The sequence below is a fragment of the Xenopus laevis genome, chromosome 7L (assembly GCF_017654675.1).
Source record: "Xenopus laevis strain J_2021 chromosome 7L, Xenopus_laevis_v10.1, whole genome shotgun sequence".
Classification (NCBI taxonomy): domain Eukaryota; kingdom Metazoa; phylum Chordata; class Amphibia; order Anura; family Pipidae; genus Xenopus; species Xenopus laevis.
In genome coordinates, this window is record NC_054383.1 from 137,437,549 (window position 1) to 137,451,936 (window position 14,388).

At 40.9% G+C, this 14,388-nt stretch overlaps 2 long non-coding RNA genes across 2 annotated transcripts; both read left to right on the forward strand.

Annotated features, from left to right (window-relative positions):
- Nucleotides 1–5,597: 5,597 nt before the first annotated feature.
- LOC121395684 lies at nt 5,598–6,260 on the forward strand. Its single transcript, XR_005962621.1, has 3 exons — nt 5,598–5,743; nt 5,857–5,939; nt 6,221–6,260. It is a non-coding gene; the product is annotated as an uncharacterized LOC121395684 (long non-coding RNA).
- Nucleotides 6,261–6,617: 357 nt separating this feature from the next.
- LOC121395685 lies at nt 6,618–12,765 on the forward strand. Its single transcript, XR_005962622.1, has 4 exons — nt 6,618–6,663; nt 10,043–10,149; nt 12,504–12,507; nt 12,755–12,765. It is a non-coding gene; the product is annotated as an uncharacterized LOC121395685 (long non-coding RNA).
- The last annotated feature ends 1,623 nt before the right edge of the window (nt 12,766–14,388 follow it).

Consider the following 14,388-nt stretch of genomic DNA (forward strand, 5'->3'; position numbering starts at 1 on the left):
CGATCGTCCCAGGCAGCCAATGGGAGCAGTGGAGACCACGAGGAGCACACTGATGACGTCTCCACTGCTCCCCCTATAAATAACTCCCCCCAACTGTCACACCTTCCCTCCTGCTGCGCACTTATGGTTGCTGGAGTTCCCCCTGCTGCCTGTCTGAGCTTTGATCGCTGGATTGGTCGCCTGGATTGCCTGGATTCAACATTGTGAGCTGAACTGCACCTCTCTACACCCTTTACTTTACATATTCTCTCTAAAAAAAAAAAATCTTTTTTTTTTCTTTTTTTTCTTCTGTCTTTGGCCTTAGCACACTTACAGGCAACTTTGCCAAGCTCACACTCACACTCCCACACTCACACACTCACACACACACACTCACACACACACACTCACACTTACACACTTACTTTCTTACTTTTTATCTCTACTTATTTTTTACTTTGCTTTCTTTAGTCATTTGTCTTTATTTGTTGCTCAAACTTTATTTCTGCTCTGATTTGATTGCGTTTTACTGTTTTTTGGCCATTTTCATCATTGGTTTGTGATTTTATTGCACTTTTATTGCGCTATTACTTGTTTTGTTCTCATCCGTTTCTGTTTGCAGTGACGCTGGTGGATCTAGATTTCTGACCACCGATTTCACTCCAATAACTTCATTTTATTGCTTTTAGTGATTTTATTACGTTTATTCTTTATATTTTTCTTTACTGCTGGTTTAGTTTTCTAGAAAAGTTTTCCCCTACCCAAATAACTGTTCACTGTATTGCTTTTGGTGGTTTTATTACGTTTACCCTTTGCATTGTTCTTTGCTGCTAGTTTAGTTCCCCAAAAAACTTTCCATTTGCAGTGACGCTGGTGGATCTATAGTTCTGACCACCAATTTCACTCCAATAACAGTTTTTTTATTGCTTTAGCTGTTTTTACTGCTTGCTTAGTTCCCCCGAAAAAGTTCCCTTTGTAGGTCACTAGAGAATCTAGGACCCTTGACCGCTGATTTTAGTGTATTCGCTGTTCTTTTATTGCTTTGAGTAGTGTTGCATTTTAGTGATTTTTTCAGGAGTTTTCTTTGCACTGTTTATTGCACACTTTATTGCTTGTTTAGTGCCCCAAAAGATAGTTCCCTTTGCTGTGACACCATTTAGTGGTCTTATTCTGTTTTCTGATTTTAGGTGATTGTTCCAGAAAGTCAGGGATTACGTGGATTGTAAACTGTGCCATATCTTTATTCCATAGCATTCCATAAGGTTCATTTGTTCAAGCTCAAGGTTTTTTCCTTCTGCTTGTTTGTATTGGTCATATCTTGCTGCCTTGCTTTTTTTTCTTCTTCTGGTTGTTTCTGTTAGCAGGGGTTAACTGTTGGTCATATCTTGCTGCCTTGCTTTTTTTTTTTCTTCTGGTTGTTTATATTAGCAGGGGTTAACTGTTGGTCATATCTTGCTGCCTTGCTTTTTTTCTTCTTCTGGTTGTTTCTGTTAGCAGGGGTTAACTTTTGGTCATATCTTGCAGCCTTGCTTTTTTTTTTCTTCTGGTTGTTTATATTAGCAGGGGTCTCAGTCATCTTGCTGTCTTGCTTTTTTTTTTTTTTTTATTCTGGTTGTTTCTGTTAGCAGGGGTTAACTGTTGGTCATATCTTGCAGCCTTGCTTTTTTTTTTCTTCTGGTTGTTTATATTAGCAGGGGTCTCAGTCATCTTGCTGGCTTGCTTTTTTTTTTTTTTCTTGTGGTTGATTGTATTAGCTTTTTTTTTATTTGTTTGACTTGCCTATTGATTCTTAGCTTTGTAGTTGTCTGTAAATTTCTGGCACAATGGCCAAACGGTTTTATACCGCTGAGGAAGCGGCTAGGTATTGCGAGGACTCCAGCTCAGAGGAATTTAGCAATTCCGATTCTGAGTATGTCCCATCTGATGACTCTAGTGAGGAATCAGAGATTGGTGATAGCAGCACTATTAGCGCAGAGGCTAGTAGTGGCGGCACACTTACTGCTGAAGAAGCAGAGGAAGAGGCAGAGGCTGGTGGCAGTGTGCCAGATGCACCCATGGAGGTTGAAGAGGGTGAGGGTAGTGATGATGCAGCAGTTGGAGCGCCTATGTGGGGGCCTCCCTGTAATTATGCCCCCGAAATTCCCCCATTCACTGCAGTCGCGGGCGTCAAGGTGGACACCACTAACTTTCAAATTATAGATTTCTTCAATCTTTTTATCACAGAGGCCATCCTACAGGACATGGTCCAGTACACAAATTTATACGCTGAGCAGTATCTTGCCAGCCACCCTTTACCAGGGTATTCAAGAGCCCAGGCGTGGTATCCCACTACTGTAAATGAAATCAAAAGATTCCTGGCGCTCACATTGGCAATGGGACTCGTAGAACGCAATACCTTAGCTTCATACTGGGATACCACTACAGTCCTTTCCATCCCTCTTTTTTCAGCCGTTATGCCAAGAAACCGCTACCAAATTTTACTGCGGTTTCTTCATTTTAGCAACAATGCAGCGGCTGTTCCCCCTAATGAGCCCGGTCACGACAGGCTTTACAAATTGAGGCCCCTTATAGATAGCCTGTCTCAGCGCTTCGCAGAGGTCTACACCCCCTCCCAAAATATATGTGTGGACGAGTCCCTTTTGCTCTTCAAAGGGCGCCTAAGATTCCGCCAATACATCCCTAGTAAGCGTTCTCGCTATGGGATGAAATTTTACAAACTCTGCGAAAGCAGCACGGGCTATACTAATTCTTTCATGTTCTATGAGGGAAAGGACACTAATTTGGACCCCCCCGGTTGTCCCCTTGATTTGACTGCCAGTGGTAAAATTGTCTGGGAGCTCATATCTCCACTGTTGGGCCGAGGTTACCACTTATACGTGGATAACTTCTACACTAGCGTCCCCTTATTTAGAACGCTTTACTGGTTGGACACCCCAGCCTGTGGCACCGTTAGGCAAAACCGCAAAGGACTGCCTAAGGAACTGGTGCAAAAGAAATTAAAACGTGGAGAAGTTTATGCTCTTAGAAGTGATGAGCTCCTGGCACTAAAATTTGCAGACACAAAAAATGTTTGTATGCTTACTACTATCCACAATGAGAGTGTAGTTGTCCAACACAGACGTGGCAGGCCCGCAAAATCAAAGCCACTCTGTTGTAAAGAATATAGTAAGCATATGGGTGGCGTTGATAAAACAGACCAAATTCAAACTTACTATGACGCCACCAGAAAAACCAGGGCCTGGTACAAAAAAGCAGCAATTTACATGATTCAAATGGCCCTTTATAATTCCTATGTCGTTTACAAGGCGGCAGTACCAGGCCCAAAATTGTCTTTATACAATTATCTGCTGCAACTGCTCCCTGCCCTTTTGTTTGGTGATGTACAGGAGGTTCCAGAAATGCCTGGCAATGACAATGTTGCCCGAATGGTGGGTAAGCATTTCATTGCACAAATTCCACCAACTCCTAATAAAAGATATGCCCAGAGAACTTGTAAGGTTTGCCGTTCCAGGGGTGTTCGAAAAGATGTGCGATATTTTTGTCCCAAGTGTCCTAGCAAGCCTGCTTTGTGTTTCCAACCCTGTTTTGAGGTGTACCACACTGTGATACACTACGAGAGGCCATGAGTTGTGTTGGTAGGTTAGGGTTCTCTGGGTTTGTTGGTGGTAAAAGGATGTAGTAAACTTGGCATGCTCTGTTTTTATGCACATGCTGGCAAAGTGATGCTTTTTATTTCGTGTTTTTTTGAAGTTGTGATTGTGCAGTGGTTTTTCAGGTTCAAGCCCCTTTTGAGATATAACATTTCACACGCTAGGTGTCTATGCACACGCTAGCAATAACTGGTTAGGTGTGCTGGCAAAACGATGTGCTTTTTCTTTTGTATTTTGTGCAGTGGTTTTTCAGGTTCAAGACTCGGCAGACAGACGGCACTTCTGGAATAGGTTTATTGGGGTTGCTGCTGTAAAAACCTAACGTGTTTCGGGAGTAGATCCCTTAGTCATAGGTCCTATGACTAAGGGATCTACTCCCGAAACGCGTTAGGTTTTTACAGCAGCAACCCCAATAAACCTATTCCAGAAGTGCCGCCTGTCTGTCGAGTTTTGTAGCGTCCACAGTGGGGACACTGTTTGACTGAGCACCTGGATATAGGCAAGAGCGATGAACAGTAGCGGTCCTTCTTTGTTCTTTATTTTCAGGTTCAAGCCCCTTATTGAGATCTAACATTTTACGCTCTAGGTTTTTATGCACACGCTAGCGATAACTGGTTAGGTGTGCTGGCAGAATGATGCGCTTTTTTGTGTTTTGTGCAGTGGTTTTTTGGATTCAAGCCCCCCATCGAGTTCTAACATTTCACGCTCTAGGTTTTTATGCATGAACTAGCAATAACTGGTTATATGTGCTGGCAAAATGATGTGCATTTCTTTTGTTTTGTGCAGTGGTTTTTCAGATTCAAGCCCCCCTTGAGATTTAACATTTTGGCAGGTACCTACTTGGCTTATAACTAGGTTATAGATATTGGTAATCTATAGATATTGATAAAAAAAGTTTGACGATGCAAAAGTTGGCATTTTTTTTTCTGTATAGTAGTGATCTTGGTAGTGATTTATGGTGTAGAATTTGGCACAGGGTGAGCAATTTTTTTGTGCAGTGTAGCAGTAAAAACAATTGTATGTAGGTTTGTTCTTAGTCTATGCATTCAGTTTTTGTGTTGAGCTATGGTGCTTTAGGCCAGTTGTAGTTTTATGGATAGCATTTGTATTGCGCTGGTGCAATAGCAAACTGAGGTGCTGGTTGGTCGAGAGGGCGCACGATAGAACTTGTGGTGTGTGATGAATACATGGGATGATGTGCATCTCTAATGCTGATGCCACAAGTTTTTTTTTTTACTGGCACCTCAAAAGCTCCTCTATCAGCGCATTTATCTATAGTTTTGTCTGTATTTCTGGGCAACATTTGCATTTGTTTTTGTAGATTTAGGCATCTCTGGATTTGTGGGTAGCATGTCTTCAGTTTTCGGTTTTTGAGCACAGGGTGGCGGAACACTATGGTCTTCCATTTAGAATTGTTTATAGTGTAGGCATTCAGAATCTTTTTCCCGAAAAGTTGTGGTTGGAACAATCCATTTTTTTTGTACTTGTAGCGCACATTGAATATTTATGCAGTAATTAGGTTGGACAAGTTGCAGTGGCTCTGTGAATAGGAATAGTACTTTGATCACGTGCCATGTCTGCCACCAGTAGGGCACCAGCTTTTTTACAAACTTCTGGTGTGCACTTCTTAGGACACTTGCATAATTTATGGGTCAAATGTACTATGGATTCTTGCAAAAATTAAGTTTTGTCCAAACGATCTCCACCTGTGTAGCTCACTTTCCTACTCAGGCCACACCAGCCAGGCCAAACTTTTACTCATGCAAAAAATGTAGGATAGGAAGGAGCATTACAATCCGCAGACTTGGCTGCAAAATACCTTTATTGTCACAGCATGTTTCGGATCATCATGGATCCTTTTTCAAGTGAGGATCCATGATGATCCGAAACATGTTGTGACAATAAAGGTATTTTGCAGCCAAGTCTGCGGATTGTAATGCTCCTTCCTATCCTACATTTTTTGCATGAGTACTATGGATTCTGTTGGTAAATATATTTGCAAATGTGGTACAGATTTTGTCATTGGTGAAGTGTACGAAGAAGCACAACAGGACAGATGAAGTCGTTGCACAACAGGACAGATGAAACTCAGACGCTCCACTAAATCGAAAAGGGTGAGTGAAATATATTTTTGGGGTAGTGGGGCCCAGATGCAGATCCATCAGAGTAGTCCCAAAATTATTGGGTATAAATCTAACTTTGTAAATTGTCTTTTCCTTTATTTCAGACCAAAGCACTGAGTTCTACAAAGGATTGTGGCCACAATTATCCACGTAGTAAAGCAGGAATGGCATCTCTGAATAGTTGAAGGTGTTTATTTTCAAGATATCTATAGTTTGTGGGGGTTATTTTATTGGTTAGGGACAGTTTAGGATAAAATATGGATGCATTCACATAACTTCACAGCCCGAATATTATGCATTGTGCCTGTGTTGGGGTGTTGGGTGGCTGCGTCTCTATGTGTATCCATACATATGGGGTATCGTTTTATTCAGGGGAACTTGCAGATTGCCATTGAGCAGGTTTTTGTTAGTTGTCATGGAAACTTAGGGAGAAATCGAACTTTGTAACTCTCTTTTCCTTTATTTCAGACCAAATCGCTGTCTTCTACAAAGAACTGCGGCCACAATTCTCTGTGTAGAAAAGAAAGAATGGCATCTTTGAAAAGCTGAAGAAGTGTACTTTTAGGAAATAGATGGCTTGTGGGGGTTATTTCACAGGTAAGGGGCAGTTTAGAATGAAAAGAGTTGAGAACTGCACATAAATTCACAGCCCCAATTTTATGCATTGTGCCTGTTTTGAGGTGTTCGGTGGCTGCGTCTCTATGTGTATCCATACGTATGGAGTATCGTTCTATTCAGGGGAACTTGCAGATTGTCATTGAGCAGGTTTTTTTTAGTTGCCATGGAAACTTAGGGAGAAATCGAACTTTTTAACTCTCTTATCCTTTATTTCAGACCAAATCGCTGACTTCTACGAACGACTGCAGACACAATCCTCCATGTAGAAAAGCAAGAATGGCATCTTTGAATAGGTGAAGAAGTGTACTTTTCGGACATATATGGTTTGTGGGGGTTATTTCACAGTTTGGGGGGTGTTTAGACTGAAAAACTGCAAGTAGTACACATAGAGAGCAGCCCCCAGATTTTCAACTGCAATTGCCCTTATGCGTTGCTCCTGTTTTGGGGTGTTTGGGGGCTACGTCTCTATGTTTATCCATACATATGGGGTATTGTTCTATTCAGGGGAACTTGCAGATTGTCATTGAGCAGGTTTTTTTTAGTTGCCATGGAAACTTAGGGAGAAATCGAACTTTGTAACTCTTTTTTCCTTTATTTCAGACCAAACCGCTGACTTCTACGAACGACTGCGGACCCAATCCTCCATGTAGAAAAGCAAGAATGGCATCTTTGAATAGGTGAAGAAGTGTACTTTTCGGACATATATGGTTTGCAGGGGTTATTTTACAGTTTGGGGGGTGTTTAGACTGAAAAACTACAAGTAGTACACATAGAGCGCAGCCCCCAGATTTTCAACTGCAATTGGCCTTATGCGTTGCTCCTGTTTTGGGGTGTTTGGGGGCTGCGTCTCTATGTTTATCCATACATATGGGGTATTGTTCTATTCAGGAGAACTTGCAGATTGTCATTGAGCAGGTTTTTTTTAGTTGCCATGGAAACTTAGGGAGAAATTGAACTTTGTAACTCTTTTTTCCTTTATTTCAGACCAAATCGCTGACTTCTACGAACGACTGCGGACCCAATCCTCCATGTAGAAAAGCAAGACTGGCATCTTTGAATAGGTGAAGAAGTGTACTTTTCGGACATATATGGTTTGTAGGGGTTATTTTACAGTTTGGGGGGTGTTTAGACTGAAAAACTACAAGTAGTACACATAGAGCGCAGCCCCCAGATTTTCAACTGCAATTGGCCTTATGCGTTGCTCCTGTTTTGGGGTGTTTGGGGGCTGCGTCTCTATGTTTATCCATACATATGGGGTATTGTTCTATTCAGGAGAACTTGCAGATTGTCATTGAGCAGGTTTTTTTTAGTTGCCATGGAAACTTAGGGAGAAATTGAACTTTGTAACTCTTTTTTCCTTTATTTCAGACCAAATCGCTGACTTCTACGAACGACTGCGGACCCAATCCTCCATGTAGAAAAGCAAGACTGGCATCTTTGAATAGGTGAAGAAGTGTACTTTTTGGACATATATGGTTTGTAGGGGTTATTTTACAGTTTGGGGGGTGTTTAGACTGAAAAACTACAAGTAGTACACATAGAGCGCTGCCCCCAGATTTTCAACTGCAATTGCCCTTATGCGTTGCTCCTGTTTTGGGGTGTTTGGGTGCTGCGTCTCTATGTTTATCCATACATATGGGGTATTGTTCTATTCAGGAGAACTTGCAGATTGTCATTGAGCAGGTTTTTTTTAGTTGCCATGGAAACTTAGGGAGAAATCGAACTTTGTAACTCTTTTTTCCTTTATTTCAGACCAAATCGCTGACTTCTACGAACGACTGCGGACCCAATCCTCCATGTAGAAAAGCAAGAATGGCATCTTTGAATAGGTGAAGAAGTGTACTTTTCGGACATATATGGTTTGTAGGGGTTATTTTACAGTTTGGGGGGTGTTTAGACTGAAAAACTACAAGTAGTGCACATAGAGAGCAGCCCCCAGATTTTCAACTGCAATTGGCCTTATGCGTTGCTCCGGTTTTGGGGTGTTTGGGGGCTGCGTCTCTATGTTTATCCATACATATGGGGTATTGTTCTATTCAGGAGAACTTGCAGATTGTCATTGAGCAGGTTTTTTTTAGTTGCCATGGAAACTTAGGGAGAAATCGAACTTTGTAATTCTTTTTTCCTTTATTTCAGACCATATCGCTGACTTCTACGAACGACTGCGGACCCAATCCTCCATGTAGAAAAGCAAGAATGGCATCTTTGAATAGGTGAAGAAGTGTACTTTTCGGACATATATGGTTTGCAGGGGTTATTTTACAGTTTGGGGGTGTTTAGACTGAAAAAACTACAAGTAGTACACATAGAGCGCAGCCCCCAGATTTTCAACTGCAATTGCCCTTATGCGTTGCTCCTGTTTTGGGGTGTTTGGCGGCTGCGTCTCTATGTTTAACCAAACATATGGGGTATTGTTCTATTCAGGAGAACTTGCAGATTGTCATTGAGCAGGTTTTTTTTAGTTGCCATGGAAACTTAGGGAGAAATTGAACTTTGTAACTCTTTTTTCCTTTATTTCAGACCAAATCGCTGACTTCTATGAACGACTGCGGACCCAATCCTCCATGTAGAAAAGCAAGAATGGCATCTTTGAATAGGTGAAGAAGTGTACTTTTTGGACATATATGGTTTGTAGGGGTTATTTTACAGTTTGGGGGGTGTTTAGACTGAAAAACTACAAGTAGTACACATAGAGCGCAGCCCCCAGATTTTCAACTGCAATTACCTTTATGTGTTGCTCCTGTTTTAGGGTGTTTGGGGGCTGCGTCTCTATGTTTATCCATACATATGGGGTATTGTTCTATTCAGGAGAACTTGCAGATTGTCATTGAGCAGGTTTTTTTTAGTTGCCATGGAAATTTAGGGAGAAATTGAACTTTGTAACTCTTTTTTCCTTTATTTCAGACCAAATCGCTGACTTCTACGAACGACTGCGGACACAATCCTCCATGTAGAAAAGCAAGAATGGCATCTTTGAATAGGTGAAGAAGTGTACTTTTCGGACATATATGGTTTGTAGGGGTTATTTTACAGTTTGGGGGGTGTTTAGACTGAAAAACTAAAAGTAGTACACATAGAGCGCAGCCCCCAGATTTTCAACTGCAATTACCCTTATGCGTTGCTCCTGTTTTAGGGTGTTTGGGGGCTGCCTCTCTATGTTTATCCATACATATGGGGTATCGTTCTATTCAGGAGAACTTGCAGATTGTCATTGAGCAGGTTTTTTTTAGTTGCCATGGAAACTTAGGGAGAAATTGAACTTTGTAACTCTTTTTTCCTTTATTTCAGACCAAATCGCTGACTTCTACGAACGACTGCGGACACAATCCTCCATGTAGAAAAGCAAGAATGGCATCTTTGAATAGGTGAAGAAGTGTACTTTTCGGACATATATGGTTTGTAGGGGTTATTTTACAGCTTGGGGGGTGTTTAGACTGAAAAACTAAAAGTAGTACACATAGAGCGCAGCCCCCAGATTTTCAACTGCAATTACCCTTATGCGTTGCTCCTGTTTTAGGGTGTTTGGGGGCTGCGTCTCTATGTTTATCCATACATATGGGGTATCGTTCTATTCAGGGGAACCTGCAGATTGTTATTGAGCAGGTTTTTGTTAGTTGCCATGGAAACTTAGGGAGAAATCTAACTTTGGAACTCTTTTTTCATTTATTTCAGACCAAATCGCTGACTTCTCCGAATGACTGCGCCCACAATTTTCCGTGTAGAAAAGCAACAATCGCATCTTTGAATAGCTGAAGAAGTGCACTTTTCGGACATATATGGTTTGTGGGGGTTATTTCACAGTTTGGGGGTGTTTAGACTGAAGAACTGCAAGTAGTACACATAGAGCGCAGCCCCCAGATTTTCAACTGCAATTGCCCTTATGCGTTGCTCCTGTTTTGGGGTATTTGGGGGCTGCGTCTCTATGTGTATCCATACATATGGGGTATCGTTTTATTCAAGAGAAGTTTGTCTTTCAAATTGTCTGTAGTTATAGCATTTAGAACGGTGTTATTTTGTCAGATTTACATTTGTTCCTGCGTCTTAGTTTGCATTTTAGAAAAAAACTAAAAATGCAACAAAAAAGCTCTAAATATCATGATGCACTGGTAAAATGTGTTTGAATTTTGAGTGAAAACTACACCACCCCTAGAAACCTGAAGGTCTGTAGTTTTTAAAAATACCAAACATGAAGGGATAAGTTAGATTTACATATAAGTTATGCAGCATTAACTGTCACGTGTGCTTATCTACTTTGTTCTGGTGTAAAATTATACAAACTGCTGTTTTAGTTTGGGGGTTACTCCTGGACAAAGAAAGTGGGTTACTGATACATATTTGGTATCGTTGGACTTGGCAGGATCTGGGCTTTTAGAAACAGAAAAAAAATTCATGTAAAATTAACTTTTCTGTGGAAAAAAAACTCAAGATATACACAATTTTTTAACAAATTTTTTTTTTTTTTACATATTTCACCCAAAATATACATTAAATCTCCTGAAAAGTCACAAAATTCCACTTGCATGTCGAAGCCCAATTTGTAACGAAAAAAACAATATATAATTTTCCTAGTTTCGTGGAGGTTTTCCTACAATTAAACCTTGTTAATCTGAACAAGTACAAAATGCTTAAAAACGGCTGGCATTTCGCGTAACCAAAATGTGAAATTCTGCTGGCACTTAAAGGGTTAAATGCTGTGTTTGCAGTGGTGCCAGTGTTGCATATATATTTGTTAGAAGCCTGCAGACTGGGTGTGTGCAAGGCATTATTAGTGTTGTACACTCATTTAGGAACATTGAGCAATAAATCACAGGCTTTTTATAGTCACAATTATGTGTGTGTCAGTCTAACATACAATTAATTTGACAATAGATGACGTTTGCATGGTGTATAGGATTATATCGGGTTTAAGAAATATAGAACAGAGTGTCTTGTTTTTTCCAAGGACAAATATTAAGACATACAATTTAAGAATGCAGAGCAGCACCCAAAAAATGTAATGTATGTGTAGCTTTATTTATATTGTACTACTACGATGCGACCGGCCATCATTAGTCATTTCAAAAGGAGCAGATTTGGGTTTGTTTTAGCCAGGTGCTTCATGCAGGAGGAGAAAGCTGGGGAGCAGTTAGAGATCTGGGTCTGTATGCCAGCGGATAAATTACTTTGTACAAACCATGTAACTAAAAGTGTCTCTTTTTTTTCCAAATATAGGCGTTTTCTTTCAATCTGATTTTTTCCTAAAAGCTATATAGTTGGTGTGCTGGGTTAATTGTTCAATAGTGGATAAAGTAAGGGTGATTAAATAAATCTGTATAGGTAAAGCCAAATAAAGAGATACAGTGTATACACCTAAACAACATACAGGGGGAACAAGAGAGGATCTAAGTAGAGACCTCTGAGGCACTCCCCACAATAAGCTGAACTGGAGGAGAGGATTTGTTATTAAAAACAACAGAGAAGGGGCAATTAGAAGGTAGGAAGAGGACCAGGATGCAAATTGGTTACGGATACCAAGACAACTGTATGAAAAGCAAATAATAAATAAAGTGGATAGAGTAGAGCCCTTGCCATTCAAAAGCCAAACTTCATAGTGTCCAGCAGATTATGGGTTTGGAGAAAGTTAGTACAGGTATGGGATTCTGGAAACCCATTATCGAGAAAGCTCCCAATTACAGAATGGCCATCTCCGATAGACTCCATTATAATGAAATAATCCAAATTTTAAAAAAAATATTTCCTTTTTCTGTGTAATAATAAAACAGTAACTTGTACTTGATCCCAACTAAGATATAATTAATCCTTATTGGAGGCAAAACCAGCCTATTGGGTTTGTTTAATTTTTTGGTAGACTTAAGGTAAATTATAGAAAGAGCTGTCCCGAGCATTCTGCATAACAGGTCCCATTCCTGTAATAAGATCAATTACAAAATGTTTCAGGAGTTTAGAGGCTAGGGGTGAGAGAGGGCAGCAGTTACCCAGGCTTTTTAAGAATGGACTTGATACCGACCCTGTTTGAATAAAGAGCCGAAGTGCCAATAGTAAGGGGGAATTGAAATATGAGGAGAAGCTTGAGTATGAACAGCTGAAGAGACTTAAGAAGGTCAAGAGGGGAATGTAGCTGAGCATGGGGCAGAGCAGTTGAATTGCATACACCTTATATGATGGAAACAGAAATGAGAAAGGTGTAGAGATGTGACAATGATGGGAAAGAAGAACGACCTGAGAGCCAAGTGTTAGGGCAAAGAGACGGAGAGACTAAGCCAAGTACAGATCATGGATTAAAGTGGATTTATTAGTTACAGGGTGGGTATTAAGAAGAACACAAGAGAAGGGGGATAGGAAGAGGGTGAGAGGGAATCTGAATAAGGCAAGATGGGTTGGTAGCATGTGTAAAGCAGGAGACCAAGGATGTGGGAAAAGGAATTGAAATAGCCAGGCTTCTGTGAGGTATTAGCTAGAGGTGCTACATTTGTCAGAAGGTCCTATAGTGTATAGGAACAGCAGTGTGTGGAATAGAGCAGGGAAGGAATATACCATGACAGAACAAAGATAGTCCATTGAAGGGCTAAAGGAAACATTACCTTTGGAAGCTCTGAGAGGATTTATAAGGACATTTCATATTCAAGTAATTCACCAGAATGAGATTTCTCTGTCTATTAAACCAAACAGGTGGCTGCAGGATCCACTGTTGTGACTTGCTGGTTTCTCCCTATTTGTGCATCAGTGAGGCGAGTAGAAGGCGGGTAAGACCCAATCCATTCTTGCAGTGGGGAATAAAATTGTGTTTGTCGTCCACAGTTGTTCAGTCCTTAAGAGATAGTACTTTCCTCTGTTTAACCCATGAGGCAGCAACCTTGCATTCACATAAAGAAGGATTAAGGATTAGCAACACATTATAGAAATCCTATATTATAATACAAAAGTATTTCTCATATTAAAATATGGTTGTAGTAAATCAGTAGCCTGTACTTTTCTGTCTCTCTGGGTAAAGAAAGAGAGATCTTATTTGTAAGTTTGAGCAGCAATGCTCTATGGGGCCCAGTAGATGGGGCTTTTGTTCACCTGCTATGAATTCACTTGTATTTACGACTCTCTAGTTTCTAACTGGGGGAAAGCTCCCCTTGGTGGCCCTGAAGCAGTGGCTTAGGAGGGCCCAGTCTAAAAGCCAGTATGGGTGGAATTTGGGGCCTACTGCTTCCCTAGGAATGAGAAGATCATTGTGAGGGTAATTAGGGTTAGACTTGGGATGTGTCCTTATTTGTGCCCTGTCTACCCCTGGAACTATAGCAGGGTGATACCCCAATGTTTCTATATATCTGTAACCTTGTTATGAGCTAAGGGGGTCCAGTCTGAAGATCAGTTAGGGGGAGATTTGGGGTGAGTGCTTATTTGTACCCTGGGTACCCCTGGAACTATAGCAGGGTAACACCCCAATGTTTCTATATATCTGTAACCTTGTTATGAGCTAAGGGGGCCCAGTCTGAAGGTCAGTTAGGGGAGATTTGGGGTGAGTGCTTATTTGTACCCTGGGTACCCCTGGAACTATAGCAGGGTGACTGTTACCCCAATGTTTCTATATATCTGTAACCTTGTTATGATCTAAGGGGGCCCAGCCTGAAGGTCAGTTAGGGGGAGATTTGGGGTGAGTGCTTATTTGTACCCTGGGTACCCCTGGAACTATAGTAGGGTGACTGTTACCCCAATGTTTCAATATATCTGTAACCTTGTTATGAGCTAAGGGGGCCCAGTCTGAAGGCCAGTTAGGGGGGGGGATTTGGGGTGAGTGTTTATTTGTACCCTGGGTACCCCTGGAACTATAGCAGGGTTACATAATTACATAGTTACATAGTTAAATTGGGTTGAAAAAAAGACAAAGTCCATCAAGTTCAACCCCTCCAAATGAAAACCCAGCATCCATACAAGGAAACTCCCAACACACTGCCATTTAGTGTATAACTTGCATTTATATTATTTTTGCCAAAGTGCATAACCTGCATTTATCAACATTGAACCTCATT